This window comes from Symphalangus syndactylus, chromosome 14 (assembly GCF_028878055.3).
Source record: "Symphalangus syndactylus isolate Jambi chromosome 14, NHGRI_mSymSyn1-v2.1_pri, whole genome shotgun sequence".
In the NCBI taxonomy this organism is placed as follows: domain Eukaryota; kingdom Metazoa; phylum Chordata; class Mammalia; order Primates; family Hylobatidae; genus Symphalangus; species Symphalangus syndactylus.
Window position 1 is genome coordinate 9842153 of NC_072436.2, and position 17435 is coordinate 9859587.

The 17435-nt window shown below is 46.4% G+C and overlaps 1 protein-coding gene across 4 annotated transcripts in view; it reads left to right on the top strand.

Annotated features, from left to right (window-relative positions):
- UBE2O (ubiquitin conjugating enzyme E2 O) overlaps positions 1-17435 on the top strand; it is a 64782-nt gene that overhangs the window by 1027 nt on the left and 46320 nt on the right. The window lies entirely within an intron of this gene.

Below are 17435 nucleotides of genomic sequence, written 5' to 3' on the forward strand. Positions count from 1 at the left end.
GCCTCTTTTTGTTTTACCCTGCTGCCTCATTTTAATTGCTGCAGGGAACTTTGTGAGTAAAATCATTAGCAATCAGAGCCCCGGTATGAATAGTACTTGGGCGGGGGGGGGGGGAATTCTGACAGCTGCGACCGGGATTGATGACTCCTAAGTGCATGTGGACTCCTTGAAAAAAATATTCCAGAACGCTGGGGTAGAGGGGAGTCACCAATTTGGAAACCTGAAGGGTTTTTCTTGACCTGAAGCTGTTAAGCAGACATCTGACTCCCGTATGGTTTTTGGGGAGATGCTAGTGAGTATAGCGGTTTTACAAAACAAAGAGGCTTGTCATCATAAACTCGAAACCTTGAACCTGGGTTGGTTTGGTGGCTTGTTTTCCAGAATGTGAATTCCTATCAGTAATTGACACACACACACACACACACACCCCTGTATCTCACACCCCTTCTTCCTCTCCTACTTCCCCTCCCCTTCAAGAAAACATTTCTAAGCAGGAATCAGGCCTACGCTGTTTTAGGTCCTTGGGAGGTTGAGAGGTCTGATTTCAGGGGAGGGCACTTTGGAAGTTGATCTGGGTTTCTCACACAGTGGGAGACAAAGACTACAGAGGAACGGGGTTTCATGCCAAACTACAAAGGGGGTTCTGTAACAGTGGCTTGAGAAAGAAAAAGGCCCCACTCCAGAGAAGAGCCCGTGATCCATTTCCTAGAGGCAGAAGTGACTGCTGATACCAGCAGGGTCTTTTTGTTGGGGATGCACATACATCCACAGACACAAATCCACACACAGGACCCTGCTTCCCCTCAGAGAAATGTGAATCAGGCAACAGCTCTGAGACTTGGAAGGAAAATTACCAGTCCATTTAGAAGAGTATTTGGAAAATATTACTTTTGTGCAATAGAATGCTGGTTAAAAATTACCCAGTATTGTGTCAGGAGAAGAGGGTTATTGCTGTATACTGTGTGACTCCAGATGATTGCTGGTGTCTTTCTGTGAGTTTTTAAGAATGTTTTTCACCACCCATCTACTTGAGAGGTTCGTGACTTTTGGAACCCAACTCATTTGACTGCAGCATCCTCTGTGCTGTGGCCTCCTGCCCTAGGACTTAGGGAGTCAGGCCCAGCTCACTACTGGGAGCCGCCATGTTTATCAGTTGTTGTTCCCGTCCGTCTTGACTTTGGTGGTTAACTTTGTTTACAGTTATGCTCCGTCTGCCTTCTGCACTATGTGTAATTATACAGAGTTTGACTTGAAATACCTATTTTGGAGTTAAATCGAAAACAACGGCCGGGCGTGGTAGTTCATGCCTGTAATCCCAGCACTTTGGGTGGCCGAGGCAGGCGGATCACCTGAGGTCAGGGGTTCGAGACCAGCCTGACCAACATGGAGAAACCCCGTCTGTACTAAAAATACAAAATTAGCCGGGCTTGGTGGCGCATGCCTGTAATCCGAGCTACACCGTAGGCTGAGGCAGGAGAATTGCTTGAACCAGGGAGGCGGAGGTTGCGGTGAGCTGAGATGGCACCATTGCACTCCAACCTGGGCAACAAGATTAAACTCTGTCTCAAAAGAAAAGAAAAAAAAAACAACAACAACTTTGAGGCACCACTTTGGATAGATTTTGCAGCTGGCCTCCTATGACTTGCTTTGAATTTGTTGAAATCCGTTTTGTGGCTCCATGGTGGTATTTTGTCATTGTAGCATCTGGGTTTAGCAAAAGCCAAGGGACGCAGGAATTCCAAGGAAGCGGTAGAATGGGATGCCCATTTATGGGTGTCAAGATATAGTTCTTTTAGGATGTAGAATGGGTTTGTTTTGGAGGGTGGAGTTTATACCTGATAGGTAGCTCAGTTACCATGAGCTATAGATACAGGTGACTGATTAGCTGAATGTCTCCTGGTCTATTACTGACCACCAAGCAGGGTGGTAGGGTGGGTCCTGGGACCTTGCAGAACTGTGGCTTAGGATGATTTTTCTTCTTACCTCCTGCTCCTTATAAATTCCATCAAGGTGATAGTATGCCGTAAAGGAAAGACCATTAGACCAAGTTTGACTAATCTAGTTATGAGATTTGAGAACCCAATTATTGATAAAATAATGCAGTGGCAGATTTTTTTTTTAAGTTACTGGTTTATTATTTTTGAGATGGGGTCTCACTGTTACTCAGGTGGCCTTGAATTCCTGGTCTCACACAATCCTCCTGCCTCAGCCTCCCAGGTAGCTGAGACTACAGTAGTGATGGTTTTGAGAAACTTATTTTTTATTTATCTATTTTTTTGAGACGGAGTTTCGCTCTTGTTGCCCAGGCTGGAGTGCAATGGCGCCAGCTCGGCTCACCGCAACCGCTGCCTCCCGGGTTCAGGTGATTCTCCTACCTCAGCGTCCCCAGTAGCTGGGATTACAGGCATACGCCACCACACCCGGCTAATTTTTTGTATTTTTAGTAGAGATGGGGTTTCTCCATGGTGGCCAGGCTGGTCTCGAACTCCTGACCTCAGGTGATCCACCCGCGTCGGCCTCCCAAAGTGCTGGGATTACAGGCGCGAGCCACCGCACCTGCCGGAAAGTTATTTTTTTTAATAAGCTTCTACCTATTGAAAATTTTTTTGTGTGAGTTTCTTTTTTAAACAGAGTCTCTCTCTGTCACCCAGGCTGGAGTGCAGTGGCACGATTTCGGCTCATTACAACCTCAGCTTCCCGGGTTCAAGTGATTCTTGTGCTTCAGCCTCCCGCATAGCTGGGATTACGGGCATGCGCCATTACACCCAGCTAATTTTTGTATTTTTAGTAGAGACGGCAGTTTGCCATTTTGGCCAGGCTGGTCTTGAACTTCTGGCCTCAAGTGATTCACCCACCTCGGCCTCCCAAAGTGCTGGAATTACAGGCATAAGCCACAGCGCCTCGCCCCTATTGAAATTTTTTAATAGTATCTATTTAATGTGGAGTGTTTCATAGGGTGTGGCGTATTTTTGTAGTGTTCTCTGTCAGTTGGAGGGCAATGAGTAAAGGCTTAATCTTAGTCTCAAGTTTTTAGTGAACAAATTTACAAAGAGATGAAGAGACTGGGCAGCAAGTCATGTCCTTTCCCTGCTGCCTGCATGAAAATAGCAACAGAAACAAAGTAAGTTCTTCCATGAAGCTATGGAATTTATTGTCGTGTTCCTGAGGCTTCCAGCCACCAAAATTAAGCTTCTTAAGGACTCAAAAGGAGCTAGTGGCCAGTGCCTCTTATATGCTCCTTCCTTTCTCCAGTCTTCTGACCTCTTCAGCGAGGTAGCCACTTGAAACTCTGTCCATCTGGCCACGGATCTCCTTAGAGGAGGCTTGCCCCTTCCCCATCACCGGTCATCCTTTGGATAAAATTTTGTAATAAAGCCAAATGCCAGCAGCCACTTAAACCTTCATGATCACTGGCTAGACGTGGTGGGTCCTTCTGGTCTCCACCTGTCATGGTTGGGCAGACCGGCCCCCTGCGAGGTAAGGGAGCAGGACTGCTGTCTGTCAGTTCAAGTTCAGCCTTCGTTTCGGAGGCAAAGCGTTTATGCTTTAGCTTTCTTGTGCTTTTTCATCTCTTTTGCATTGTCTTTAAGTTGCCATGACATTCAGGGTTTCACCAGGTTTGAGATACAGTGCCTCTAAATTAGGGCTGTCTGTGATCACCCTGCTTTTATGAAGCTGTGTTTGTGAAACATCCCTGATGACAGGTCCCTCGGGAATTGGCTTTGCAGTTTATTTTTGGCTCCTACGCTGGCCAGCATTTCCATGGGGAAAGCTATTTAGGTGTAGCATCATGGCACGTGAAGTTTGTCTCACTTGTCTGGGTGCTGGGCCCATTAAAAGCAATTGTTCTTAGTGATGTAATATGAAGAAGTTATATAAGGTTAACCAAGATACAGGACTAAGTGAATCTAAATTGCATTTTATTCAGATAGGATCACAGCACTTGTAGACTCTTAACAGCTGTTCTGTGATTTTATTCTTTGTCCCTTGATTTTCCCTCTTCTAGCCCTCGGGCCTCAATGCCCTGATGGTGCTTCTGTCTGGCTGCTGCCTGACTCAAGGGCACTTTCCCCAGATGAGGGGTGTGTGTTGTACTGTGATTGGAAGCCAAAACCTTTGGGTGCTCTTCCTGGCTGTCTCCTACTCTGAATGACCTTGACCAAGTCACTGCCTCGTTGTCTCCCTCTGCAATGAAGTAAGAGGTCTGTCTTCCTAACCCCCGATATGAGCCTGCACAGATGGAGTAACCAGAAGTGTAGTTGGGTCGAGCCTAGGACGGCCACTTGGTTATTAGCAGACAGCATTCTGATGTCTGTCAGAGAGAGCCAGCCCTGCGCCTTCAGGAGATCACTTCCATGAGAAAGAGGGTGATGCTGCACCAAAGCGGCACCTTGGGAAGCAAAAAGCGCATGGGGCAGGTTGTGGGGAAGGGGGTTGTTTCAGGGGCGTAGGAATTCCTAATGGCTCGTGTTGCTAGTGACCAGATGGATTATAGATTTGACTTTATTCAACCTCTTCTAGAAATACTCGTGAACTTCCTACCTCTGTTACTTTATAAGAAATTCAGTAATGCACATTTAAAGTAACCCCAGCCATCCTCCAGGAGGGGGATGGAATGAGTCTATACGTATGTATGTATGTATGTTTCCAGAGTCTGAAAGGTCTGTTTTGAAATTCCCAAGACTGGTAATGAGATTATAAATTACAAAGATGATAGAGTATTGCTTTATATTTTAAGGTAATAAGAGCAGTCATGACACAGGATACTGTTACTGTGTGCCAGGCACTCTTAGTGCTTCGGATGTTTTACTTAACACTCACAGCAACCCTGTGGTGCTATTATTAGCCCCATATTCCAGAGAAGGAAGCGGAGGAACAGAGAGGTTAAGTAAATTGCCCAGTGTCACACTTCTAAGTGGAGGAATCTGAATACAAATTGAACTAAACGTATTTTGTTCTCACCTGAGAATACTTAAGTTCAGGATTCATAGATCATTACTATACGTGACCGAGTGCCCTGATCCAACATGAATCACAAGCCCTGTGGTTGGCATTAATCAACTCCTCTTTAAACAGTTGAAAGTCTTAGTGTAATAGGAGGTACTACAAGTGAGGAGGGAGGAAGGCGCAGGATGTTGGGATGGATGGAAGTTGTGCCAGTGGGCAGGCAGGAGGGAGGGAATGATGGGTAGGGAGCAGGATGGGAGGAACACTGCATTCGCACTGGCGGTGTGCTTCTGTAGATTCCACACTTTTCATTCTCTGACCCCTCAGTCATTCTCAAAATAACTGTCAAAAACACATTGCATTTCTAGAGAACCTTTGACTGCCCCTCAATGTTGAATGAAGCAACCTCTGTAGTCTGATTCATTCCAACACTGAACTACAGTTCAGTTTGATTCCCCAACTCCACCTCCTAGAGCAAAACAAGTGTGCAGACACTCCACATAACTGGCGTTTCTGTGTTGTCTCAGCAGTGGTCAGCATTAGGAGCTCCGACTTGACCTCCTGTCCGCTCTGCTGCTGTCATCCTCTGGCTGGGAATGCTGAGTCATGAGACAGGTTCAGGAAGGATTCCTTGGAGAGGCTGAGTTCCGCCTCAATTTCAGTTTCTGTTCCCTTCAGTTTCCGTGTGTTTTTGCTTTAGGATATTAGAGGCCTCTTTGCACCTTCCCCATCTCTACTTCACTTTTATCCCTGTTTCTCTCTGTTTTGTTTGTTGTTGTTGTTGTTTTTTCATTTTCCTGTTATACTAAGAGGAACTTTTTCTCTTTTTTACTACTTAACCCACCATTGGGCCTCATGGAATCCAATGGAACCTGTTCGGAGCCAGCACTTTTTAAAAGGGCGCAATTGTCGTGTGTAACATGAATTGCCAGCACAACAGTCCTGGGCACGTGATCAGTGTCAGCTGCCCCTGGTGGTCGGTCCCCTCAGAGTTGGAGTCAGGGTGGTTTTCTGTGACATGTGGGTTTTCACCCAGGAGGACGTGATCTGTGCTCCTATTCTGATGGAAGCTTTTGGAGTTTCCTTGTCCAAGGCTTAGCCTGCTTCTGGATGGCGATGGGGAGTTGCTGATTTAAAATGACAGTCGAAAGGGGGAAAGTTACAATCAGGAACGTCTATAATGTGCTTTCCAGTTTACAAGAGGTTATCACTTATCTCACTTAATAGGATCTCGGTATTTTTAACTGTAGCTCCTTCCTGAGGCTCCACTTGCCCATGAATGGGTGCCAGTCCTGGAGAAGGTCGTGGTCTAAATGCTGCCCATCCACATTTGCAGCTCTTACTGAGCAGGAGTGCCCGTTCGGAATTGCTTCAGCTTCTGACATTCCAGCCAGCTGCGGGGGAACTCTGTCAGGAGCCACTTGACGTGTGCGGTTACAGCCAGGGAAGAGCAACATGCTTATTGGAATTTGTTGTAGTTGAGAATAAAATTGAAGTATGTTACTGGATAACCGTCTGGATTTATCTACTCCAAGTTATTTGCCCTTGTTTCAATCGTTAGCTATACTCTGTGGTTGAACATTTAATGTCCTTCAACCCAGTCTGACTGTATTGGATGGATCCTTGGGTCAGCTTTGTCCAGGTCACCCCTTGACACAGGTAGGCTGTGTTCTCCTGAAGCAGTATTGTGAAAAGCAAATTTTTATGGTTTAAACATTGCAGTCAATTGACATACCACTCAGAAGTATTCAGTGGGCAATAAGGATTGGAATGAATGTCCTTTTTGGGTTTAATCTGGTTCTTTGGTTGGGGGATTTTGAGTTGGTTTGCATTTTTAGAGAGGCCACAGCAATATTTAATATTCTGCAGCTAAGTCAAAGGATTAAGACATTTTTCAGGTCACTTTTGGTTTAAATCGATAGCATAACTATACCTGGGAAACAGTCTGACTATGATAATTGAAAGTAAAAAAAAAAAAATTAAGATACTGAGTCATGCTTGAAAAAAGAAAAAAAAAAGGCAGTCAGTCCTACCCAACAATGAGATGAATATTTCCAGCTAGCACTGACAGAGAGATTTCCTGCAGGCACCCTTAAAAAGAGAGGCCTTCATTTGCATCCTGCAACAGAGCTGGTCTTTTCACACTCAGCAGCTCCGATGATGTTCTTCCTCCTCCTTTTAATTCTGGTCCTTTTTGTGGGAGCTCCCTCTGGAGAAGGGCAGTTGAAGATAGATACCTTGACCGGCGGATTCAGTGGAGTGTGTGTGTGGTCACCCCTAGTGCAGGTGGGAAGTGTAGACACACAAATACGTCTCCAGGGACTCTGGGAGCATCAGGGCTTGACATATGCAGCGCTGAAAGCATCCCAGTATTCATGTGCTCTGACTGTTTTATTACTTGAGGGATTTTGAGGGCCCTGAAGCTTGATGACATCATCTTCAAGCCAAGGAAGAAAGCATCTCTCTGGTCCACCAGTGTGCTTTTGGGTCATCCCAGCACTGTACTGGGGGGAATGGATGTCTGCCTCCATTTCCTCATGACCTGATTTCCCCTTCAGTGATTTTCTGTCTGACCTCTCACACCACTGAGCGTGACGGCTCCCCTGAAGGTCACAAATGACTAGTGAATTTCCGATCCCTGCATTTGCTGACAATTTCTCAGTCCTTGTCCTCGATCCGTCAGCCTTATGCTCTGTCACCCAGGCTGGAATGCAGTGACGTGATCACACCTTACTGCAGCCTCCACCTCCTGGGCTCAAGCAATGCTCCCACCTCAGCCTCCTGTGCAGCTGGAACTACACACTCGGCTTTTAAAAATGTTTTTGTAGAAACAGGGTCTCACCATGATATTGGCCAGGCTGGTCTCGAACTCCTGACCCCAAGTGATCCTCCCACCTCAGCTTCCCAAAGTGTTGGGATTACAGGCGTGAGCCACGGTGCCTAGCCAACCACACCCTCTTTTTTTTGTTTCGTTTTGTTTTGTTTTGTTTGTGAGACGGAGTCTCACTCTGTCCCTCAGGCTGGAGTGCAGTGGTGCAACCTCGGCTCACTGCAACCTCTGCTTTCTGGGTTCTAGCGATTCTCCTGCCTCAGCCTCCCAAGTAGCTGGGATTACAGGCTTCCGCCACCACGTCTGGCTAATATTTGTCTTTTTAGCCGTGACGGGGTTTCACCATATTGGTCAGGCTGGTCTCGAACTCCTGACCTCAGGTGATCCATCCACCTCAGCCTCCCAAAATGCTGGGATTACAGGCGTGAGCTACCACGCCCGGCCGACCATGCCCTCTTAACGGTATTTCCTTCCTTGGGGTTCTGTTTTACCAGACTGTACCAAATGTTTCTCTTTTTTGCCTTTTGTCTTCTTCCTCTTACCTGTAGATGTGCAGCTTTTCCAAAGACCTCTCTTTTCTTCATCTCTTCCTCCCCAGTTTTTTGGAGTGACCTCCCTGCCTGTAGCTGCATCTGGTACCTGTATTTAGACGACTTCCACATTGACATCACATGCCCAGCTGCCAGCTGCTTACTTGATAGCTCCATTGTGCCATGTAGACTTTGTGGGTGTAAAATCTTGTGATTGTGACTGCCCTTCCCATCCCCAAGTCTGTGGACTTAAAAAAAAAAAAAATGTTTTGATTGGGCACCGTGGCTCACGCCTGTAATCCCAGCATTTTGGGAGGTCGAGGTGGGTGGATCACTTGAGGTCAGGAATTCGAGACCAGCCTGGCCAACATGGTGAAACCCCGTCTCTACTAAAAATACAAAAATTAGCCAGGCATGGTGGTGGGTGCCTGTGATCCCAGCTACTCGGGAGGCTGAGGCAGGAGAATTGCTTGAACCCAGGAGGCAGAGGTTGCAGTGAGCCGAGATCGTGCCCCGGCACTCCAGCCTGGGCGACAGAGCGAGACTCTTTCTTGAGGAAAAAAAATATATATATATTCCCCAACTTTTTTTGTTTTTGGTTCTGAACCCAAGACCCAACTTTTTAATAGGAAAAAATATTGACCATACCAAAATGTTGAAAGCCAGTAATTGCTAACTCCCAACCATTATGAGTCAGCAGTTGTTAACATCCTGCCATATTTGCCTTATCTGTATGTTTATGTAAATATATTTCCTCCTGAGTTATGTCTGGTACTAACTCCTGCTAAGTTAGTGGCAGACATGATAGCACTTCACCTCTAAATACCTAAGCTTGAATCTTCTAAAAATTAGAGCGTTTGGGGTCATTTTTAATTTACCTTCTTTGGCCCTCATTCTAACTTGTCATCAGTTCTTTGAGAGGCCTCTTGCATCCTGTGCCTGCATTTCCCTTTCACAACCCTGGTTTGCTCTCTGCTTGCCTCATGCCTGCACTGTGTAGCCTTCTCCCTGGCCTCCCTGCCTCTAGTCCCTCCTTCAACCAGTGAACAGCGCTGCCACCAACTGACCTCCAAAGGGCTGACCTCCCAAGTGATCGCCTGGATTGTGTCAAGACCCAGCTTCTGATCATGCCTTGGTTGTCATTCAGGGCCTCTCACCTACGCTTCCTGCTCTATCTCTTGCCTCTTCAGTTGACTCCAGCCAATCTGACTGCTTTTCCCCAACTCACTTGTGCTGTTCCCTTCCTCTCATGCCCCATGGCACGCCCACATTCTCTCCTGGATGGAAAGCTCCTTGAGAAACAGAGACAGCAAATCCTAAAGCTTGTGTGCTATCACGCACATGCAGATTCTTGGGAAACATCTTCATGAATGACCAAAGTTTGCTCCCTCCCACTTACTACAAATAGTATTCTTAGTCTTCTTCCAGATGCCCTGTGGTCTGTGCTGGAGCTGTATGGGCCCCTTACTAGACCACTCCGTCTCCCACCCCCCGTATGTTGACCGTGTACAGTAATTTATTGCCCAAGTTGGGTTGTTTTGAGAGTACTATGAATAATTACTCCAGGACTGGGACATGGGCATCCTACTACTAGGAAGAGCAGATTAATCAGAATACACCATATTGTAGTTACTACTTTGGCGACTTCCGTCGCGGGCTCCCCAGGCAGACTACGTGCATTGTGGACTAGGCTAGAGCTAGCTAGAGGTGGTGTCACCTGTGGTCGAAATGAAACTGCTTCTGGCTGCATTTCCTCTGTAAGCACCCCACCGAAAGCACATGACAAATGGCAGATTCCACACACGTGGGTTTCCTGAATGGTTATCAGCACCGAGTCCTCACCTTAGGAGGATGGCTAAGTATGAACGAGGCTTTCTGTTGGAAAAAGAATGCCCCACCCGACTGCAGATGAACCAGGAACGCGGCTTAGGCTATGCACTCTGCCTGCACCAAGACCCTTGGGGGCGGGGCCTGGAGTTGCAGTGGCTACGCCAGGCCTAGTACTTTGAAGGAGTCAGGAACCATCTACTGAAAGTAGATATAAGCACCCCTGTTTATCAGTGGAGGGGGAGGGGGAAGTGAAGAGAGCATGAATAAATGGATTCTAGTCCAGCACTTTTCCAAGGTGAATGCCGCATGCCATCACCTAGGGTCTCCTAATGCAAATTGTCCTAATTCCATTGGGCTGAAGAATCTGCATGTCTAACAAACTCCCAGTGACATTGACGCTGCTGGCTGGGACTGTCCTTTGAATTGCACTGATATGGGCCCTTCCAAACCTCGTTGATGTCAATGGGTTCAGTTTTAGTACATCTTTGGTTTGAGACCTTTTCTCTCCCCTCTGCTTATTCTTCTAGTGCCAGTGTTAACATACAGGGAATTGTCCAAAGGTGGGCTGCAGGAGGGGCAGGAAAGGGATGAGGCGGCCTCATCATCCACCAGTGCTTTAGTGTTAGAAAGGCGTGCCTCTTTCTCCCTCCCCATTGCTTGCTGGTGGTTATTATTAATGCACTGCCGTTGCTACGAAGTTTCATTTGATTTCATTTCATTTTAGGATGCAAATATGATAGTTGCTGTGAGTATAACACACCCAATCCAAGAGGAGAATGATTATTCAGCATTTTAATGAAGTTGCTGTCTTTTATCCAGCCAGTGTCAATGGATTCCTGCTGTGAGCCAGGCAATGTTAACTCACACTTTACCTGTGTCATCTCACTTCCCATAAAGTGGCCAGTGCCCCATTTTAGAGAAGGAAAGACTGAAACCCAGAGAAAGCTTATAACTCACCAAGGCCACATAGCAAGTGAGAGGCCAACCCAAATTCTAACTTAGGCCAGTCTGTGCTGCCCGAGTGCAAGTTCACTTCACTGACTACACGGGTGCTCCCTGCACTGGGCTGGGTGCTGTGGGGAGAGAGACACCCCCACACGGGCCCTGCCCTCTAGATTAGGGGCCAGTAGAACTTTCTGTAAAGGGCCAGATGATAAATGTCCTAGTGTTGCAGGCTGTACTGTCTCCTTCACAACGACTCAGCTTTGCCATTATAGCACAAAAGCATTCAGAGGCAGTAAGCAAATGAATGGGCATGGCCATATTCCAATAAAATTTTATTTTTAAGAAACAGACAGTAGGCTGGACATGACCTGCAGGCTGTAGTTTTCCCACCTCTGCTCTAGAAGGATCCTGAAAAATAGAGATACAATGTGAGCCACAGCTGAAAAAAGTAAATAGAGGCCAGGCATGGTGGCTCACGCCTATAATCCCAACACTTTGGGAGGCCAAGCCAGGCGGGTCACTTGAGGCCAGGAGTTCGAGACCAGCCCGGGCAACATGGTGAAACCGCATCTCTTCAAAAAGTACAGAAATTATCTGAGCGTGGCAGCTTACACCTGTAGTCCCAACTACGCAGGAGGCTGAGGTGAGAGGATCACTTGAGTCCTGGAGGTCGAGGCAACAGTGGGCTGTGATCCTGCCACCCATTGCCCTTAAGCCTAGGCAACAGAGCAAGACCCTGTCTCAAAAAAAAGAAAGAGACAGATGAAATTAATTTTAATATATTTTACTTAACCCAATGTATTCAAAATATTATATCAACATATAACTCATATGAGAAGTACTAATGAGAGACTGTGTATTCTTTTTACCATAGTGGCTACTGGATTGGGTAGTACTGCTTCAGAAACTTAGATAGGAGAGGGAACCATCGCTCTGATCCCCTACTCAGCTTTTTTCCCTCATAGCATCTAGCATTACCTGAGATTATACTACTTCATGTGCTGTTTACTGTGCCCAGCCAGAAGGTAAGAGAAGCACAGAAGCATCTCTGTCACTGCTATATCCTCAGTGACTGGCCCAAAGTAGGTGCTAGGAGAGATTTGTTTAGTGAGCACTTGGGAAATGGCAGATTGCACACATGTGAATGAGTCGAATTAGTGAATGAATGACTGATGCACGTAAGGGAGCGAGAGCCTAGTTCCACCTGCAGGACGCAGTTGAGATGCTGAGGGATGTGGTGGGGAGCATTAGGAGATGCTGTCATAGAGGTGGCTTTAGAGTTCACTCTTGAAAGATAAGAGCTTGGAATAGCAGCAATGGAGGGCAAGGCGTCCTGGGCAGGAAGTCCAGTGCGCATAAAGGCAAGAGAGGCAGGAAGTTCACTTCAGTGGTTTCAGACTTAGGCCTCAGAACTCCTTTAACTTAAAAATTATTGAGGACCCCAATAATTTTTTAGCCTTGTGAGCTTTTACTTATGTGGGTTGTTTCTGTTAACATCTACCATTTAAGAAAACAAACTTAAAAACCAAGAATACCTGGGCATACATTCTATTAGCCTTCAGAGCAGTGATGTCATCACATATCATGTAGCCTCTGGAAAATTCCACTACAGACTTTGGAGAGGATGAGAGGAAAAAAGGCAAATAACGTCTTGGTCTTGTTATAGAACATTTTTGACTTTGGACCTCCTGAAAGGGTTTCAGGGATCCCTGGGCCATATTTTGAGGACCACTGAGCTAGAGGTGGGGTGGAAGAAGTCAGGTGAGAGAGTTGCTGGCAGGCAAGGCTGGACAGGACTGTAAATAATGATAACAGCAAAGGTTTGTTGGCACCTGCCTCGTTCTATGCACAGTCACTGGAGAACCCCATGAAGTAGGTGTTCTTACTTCACAGATGAGGAGAGGTTAAGGCAGTGAGCAGAAAGGCTTGGGCTAAAGCCGGGCAAGCGCCCCCACACCACGCCATCAGCTGCCCCTGGAAAGGCTACTGGTGTCATGCTTGCTGTGTGTGTGCAGGTCTTTGAATGACTGACTCAGGAGTTGGGATTTGTTTTTTACATAAAGAGGACTCATCAGAGTTTACAATGGGTGATTTGGCGGCAGTTTACAAGGTGGAATGTGGGGAGCTAGGAAGCCTGGAGGCCAGTTAGGAGGATTTTATGGGGCAGATGAGTTATGTCCTCTGTGCCCTTGGTGTGCGTGGCGTCACCTATGCATGCATGGCGTGGAGTGCTAGAGGTGCTGACTTTTCACACAAAATGACCCGTAAGTGTGAACAAACATCTTCATTCCGTATTCAGTGGAAGAAGCAGTGATCTGTTCCAGTGCAAGAGGAAACTCTGGTTATGCTGGTCTTACTGATGGATTTAAGGGATTTTTCAAGGATAGTTTTAATGATGTTCAATTTGACTTAGTACCTAACCCCCCAGTAAGATCTGAAATCTGTCGAACCTAAGAGAACAGTAATAAAGCTTTCAATTATTAGAGTAGTGAGGTAGAGAGGAAGGTGAGGTGGTTGGAGAAGGTTTCTCAGATGGGGTGCAAAGGTGTGAAGGACGTTTGAAGAATAACAGGTAAAGCACGTGTTTCACAGCCTTGCACGTACAGCTGAGCCGGGGTGCATTGGCGGAGGTGGGAGACAGAGCAGGAGTAGGGACATTAGTGTGCCAGGGCTTTGAGGTGATCAGAAGAGCGATGAGGAGCCTTTAAGTTTTTCTTTTTTAATTGTAGTAAAATATGTATAACAAAATTTGCCATTTTAACCATTTTTAAATAAACAGTTCAGTAGCATTAAGTACATTCCCATTGTTGTGCAACCATCCTCACCATCCACCCCCAGAACTTTTCATCACTCCCCACTGAAACTCTGTCTCAATTAAATAATAACTCCTCAAACCATTAAGCTTTATAGCTTTTAGAAAAACCTTTTCTAAAAGCAGTGGATGTAGACATGTGGTCACCTACAAAAAGGCAGTAAGAAGAGGGAAGCATGGCAGAGACCCAAGCTTCTCATGAGCATGGCCAGGTGGCTGGTCCTGCCAGTAATAGCAGTGTGGACAGAGGAGTGTGAAGGGAGATTCCGTTTTGAACACATTGCGAATTAGATGCCTGGAAGCATCCAGGCAACGAGAGACACCTCCCTTCGAAGCGTGTATTTAGCCTGTCCCCCATCTTCCTTTAATTCTTATTGCTGTCCTATTTCATGCCCTCATAATTGCAGTTTCTAAACAAACATTTTTTAGATTTATAGAACAGTTTCAAAGATCATACAGAAAGTCCTCCTATCTCCTTCACCCAGTTTTCCCTAATGTTCACATCTTACATATCATGATATATATTTGTCGAAAGTAAAAAAATTAACATTGAGCCAGGCACAGTGGCACGTACCTGTAATCCAAGCTACTCAGGAGGTTGAGGCCAGAGGGAGGGTCGCTTGGGTCCAGGAGTTTGAGGCCAGCCTGGGCAATATAGTGAGACTGCATCTCGCAAAAAAAGATATTAACATCAGCCACATACTATTATCTAAACCATACACTTTTATTTGGATTAGTTTTCTCTTCCAGGATCCAATCCAGGATACTACATTGCATTTAACATAATTGCCTTTTTTTTTTTTTTTTTTTTTTTTGAGACGGAGTCTCGCTCTGTCGCCCAGGCTGGAGTGCAGTGGCGCGATCTTGGCTCACTGCAAGCTCTGCCTCCCAGGTTCATGCCATTCTCCTGCCTCAGCCTCCTGAGTAGCTGGGACTGCAGGTGCCCGCCACCACGCCCGGCTAATTTTTTGTATTTTTAGTAGAGACGGGGTTTCACCATGTTAGCCAGGATGGTCTTGATCTGACCTCATGATCTGCCTGCCTTGGCCTCCCAAAGTGCTGGGATTACCAGCATGAGCCACCGTGCCCGGCCGCCTTTATTTTATTTTTTTTAAAAATGGAGTCTCACTTTGTTGCCCAGGCTGGAGTACAGTGGCGCGATCTCAGCTCACTGTAATTTCTACCTCCCAGGTTCAGGCGATTCTCCTGCCTCAGCCTCCTGAGTAGCTAGGATTATGGGTGCCCACCAACATGCCAGCTAATTGTTTTTTGTGTGTTTTTTGTTTGTTTATTTGTTTTGTTTGCATTTTTAGTAGAAACAAGGTTTCACCATGTTGGCCAGGCTGGTCTGGAACTCCTGACCTCAAGTGATCTGCCCACCTTGACCTCCCAAAGGCATGAGCCACTGCACCCAGCCTAGCATAATTGCCTTTTAAATGTTGAAATAAATGCTCCTCGTTGATCTTTCACTAATCCCCATTTTATACTCTGTCCTAAGAGGAGTTACCTTTTTTGAATTTTGTTCAGAAGGAGGGTGCTGGCCAGTGGCTTTTGATGTCAGGGCAAGGGGTCAAGTAGGATGCTTTGTAAAGAGAGGCAGTTTGGGAGTTGTGAGGAACCTTGGATGGCACTTTTGAGTAGTGAGGTGGTGGCTGGACACCAGAGCAGCAGCAGGCGAGGGAGAGCGTGCAGGGCAGGGGCCTGGAGGGAAAGTCCCAGGTTTAATAGTCTGTTCTTCAGTCTCTGACAATCCAGCACCAAAGAAAAATTGCTGGAGTCATTCCCTTATTTGCCTTAGCTTTATAGCTTTATTCCTGATTGGTCTATTAATAAAGTTATTTATATACTTAATACAAAAATGCAAGGACATAGGAAAGGTGGGTTTAAAAAAAGTCACCCATAATTCTACCACTCAGGGATAACTTCTCTTTATTATTTCAGTGGATGGCTGTTCTAGTCTTTTATTTTTTGTTTGTTTGTTTGTTTGTTTGTTTATTTATTTATTTTTGAGATGGAGTTTTGCTCTTGTTGCCCAGGCTGGAGTGCAATGGCGTTAGCTCACTGTAACCTCTGCCTCCCGGGTTCAAGCAATTCTCCTGCCTCAGCCTCCTGAGTAGCTGGGATTACAGGTGCACACCGCCATGCCTGGCTAATGTTTTGTATTTTAGTAGAGACAGGCTTTCGCCATGTTGCCCAGGCTAGTCTCGAACTCTTGAGCTCAGGCGATCTGCCCGCCTCGGCCTCCCAAAGTGCTAGGATTACAGGCGTGAGCCACCGCACCAGGCCTAACGGTGATGAGAATTTGATGTGACATCTGCAGGATCCCCAGCTAGTCAGCAGCATCTAGAGGGCTAGAACTCTGGCCGGCTGACTGGGCCTTTTGCAAACTGTTTTCTGTCCCCTCTGTGCCAGGGTGTCCCTGAGCTTTGCAGGACAGGCTGGTCTGTTGTGCCTTCAGCTCAGGGAATGTGGCTCCCGAGCATAGGGCTGGACTGAGAGGCGTTAGGTGAGCCAGAGAAGGCCTCAGACACAGGGATTAGAGAGGGCATGTAGACCTGTGATTGCTTAGTGTCCATGACTAGAAAAGACAGAAGCTTGTAGAGTTACTGGGGATTGCATGAGATCACCTTCGAGAGGGTTCAGCACAGCACCTGACCAGTGGTCACTGCTGCTGGGGGATAGTTTAGCTCTGCCTCTGTTTCCCTATTGTTTGGAAGCCCATGTGGTAAACATGGGGGGAATATTGCGAATTAGCTCGTCTGCCTCATAAGGCCAACTTGAAAACTAAATCTTAATCTTTGTGTGTGTGTGTATGTGTGTGTGTGTGTGTATCTATCTGTATATTTAAACAGATAATATATGCAAATATCACAACATTCAAAAGGTTTAAACAAATATGTAGTGAAGTGTTTGTCTCCCTCCTACCATTTCCACTCTCCAGGGATAGCCACTGTGACCAAATTCTATGTGTGTGAGTATACCTTTTTCATATTTTAGCTTTTTACATAAATAGTAGCTTTCTGTACAACTGCTCTGTATTTGGCAGGTCAGAGCTTTGGATTCAGACAAACCTGGATCTGGATCCTGACCTTCCCGTTTGCTTCGTGGTGACTCACAGCTGGCTTGGTGCATCTCATCCCCTAGTGCCTTGCCAGATGCGTCACCTCCCCTTTCCTCTCCTCATTGTTGTCCTTTGTGCCAGGCTGTTGGGCTGAATCCAGCCTAGTGTGCCACTGCAGGGAGAGCCCAGCCCTGCCATTTTGAGGATAGTGTAGGAATCCATGATCCCTGGGTGGGCGCGCCTGAGCTCCTCTATTAAGGCAGGGTTTTCTCAGTAGCCAGAGGTACCACCGATGGAGGTGGAAGGACTATAACAGAGGTATTTGACCCAAAAGACTTTTGTGAGGGCAGAGACAAAGTTTTGTTTTTTGTTTTGTTTTATTTTGTTTTGTTTTTTAAAACTTAAGTGAAAAAGCATTTCCAGAACATCCCAGGTGCCTTTCGACTTCACTCCTGACCTTTGCCCTGTCGGAATTGCTTA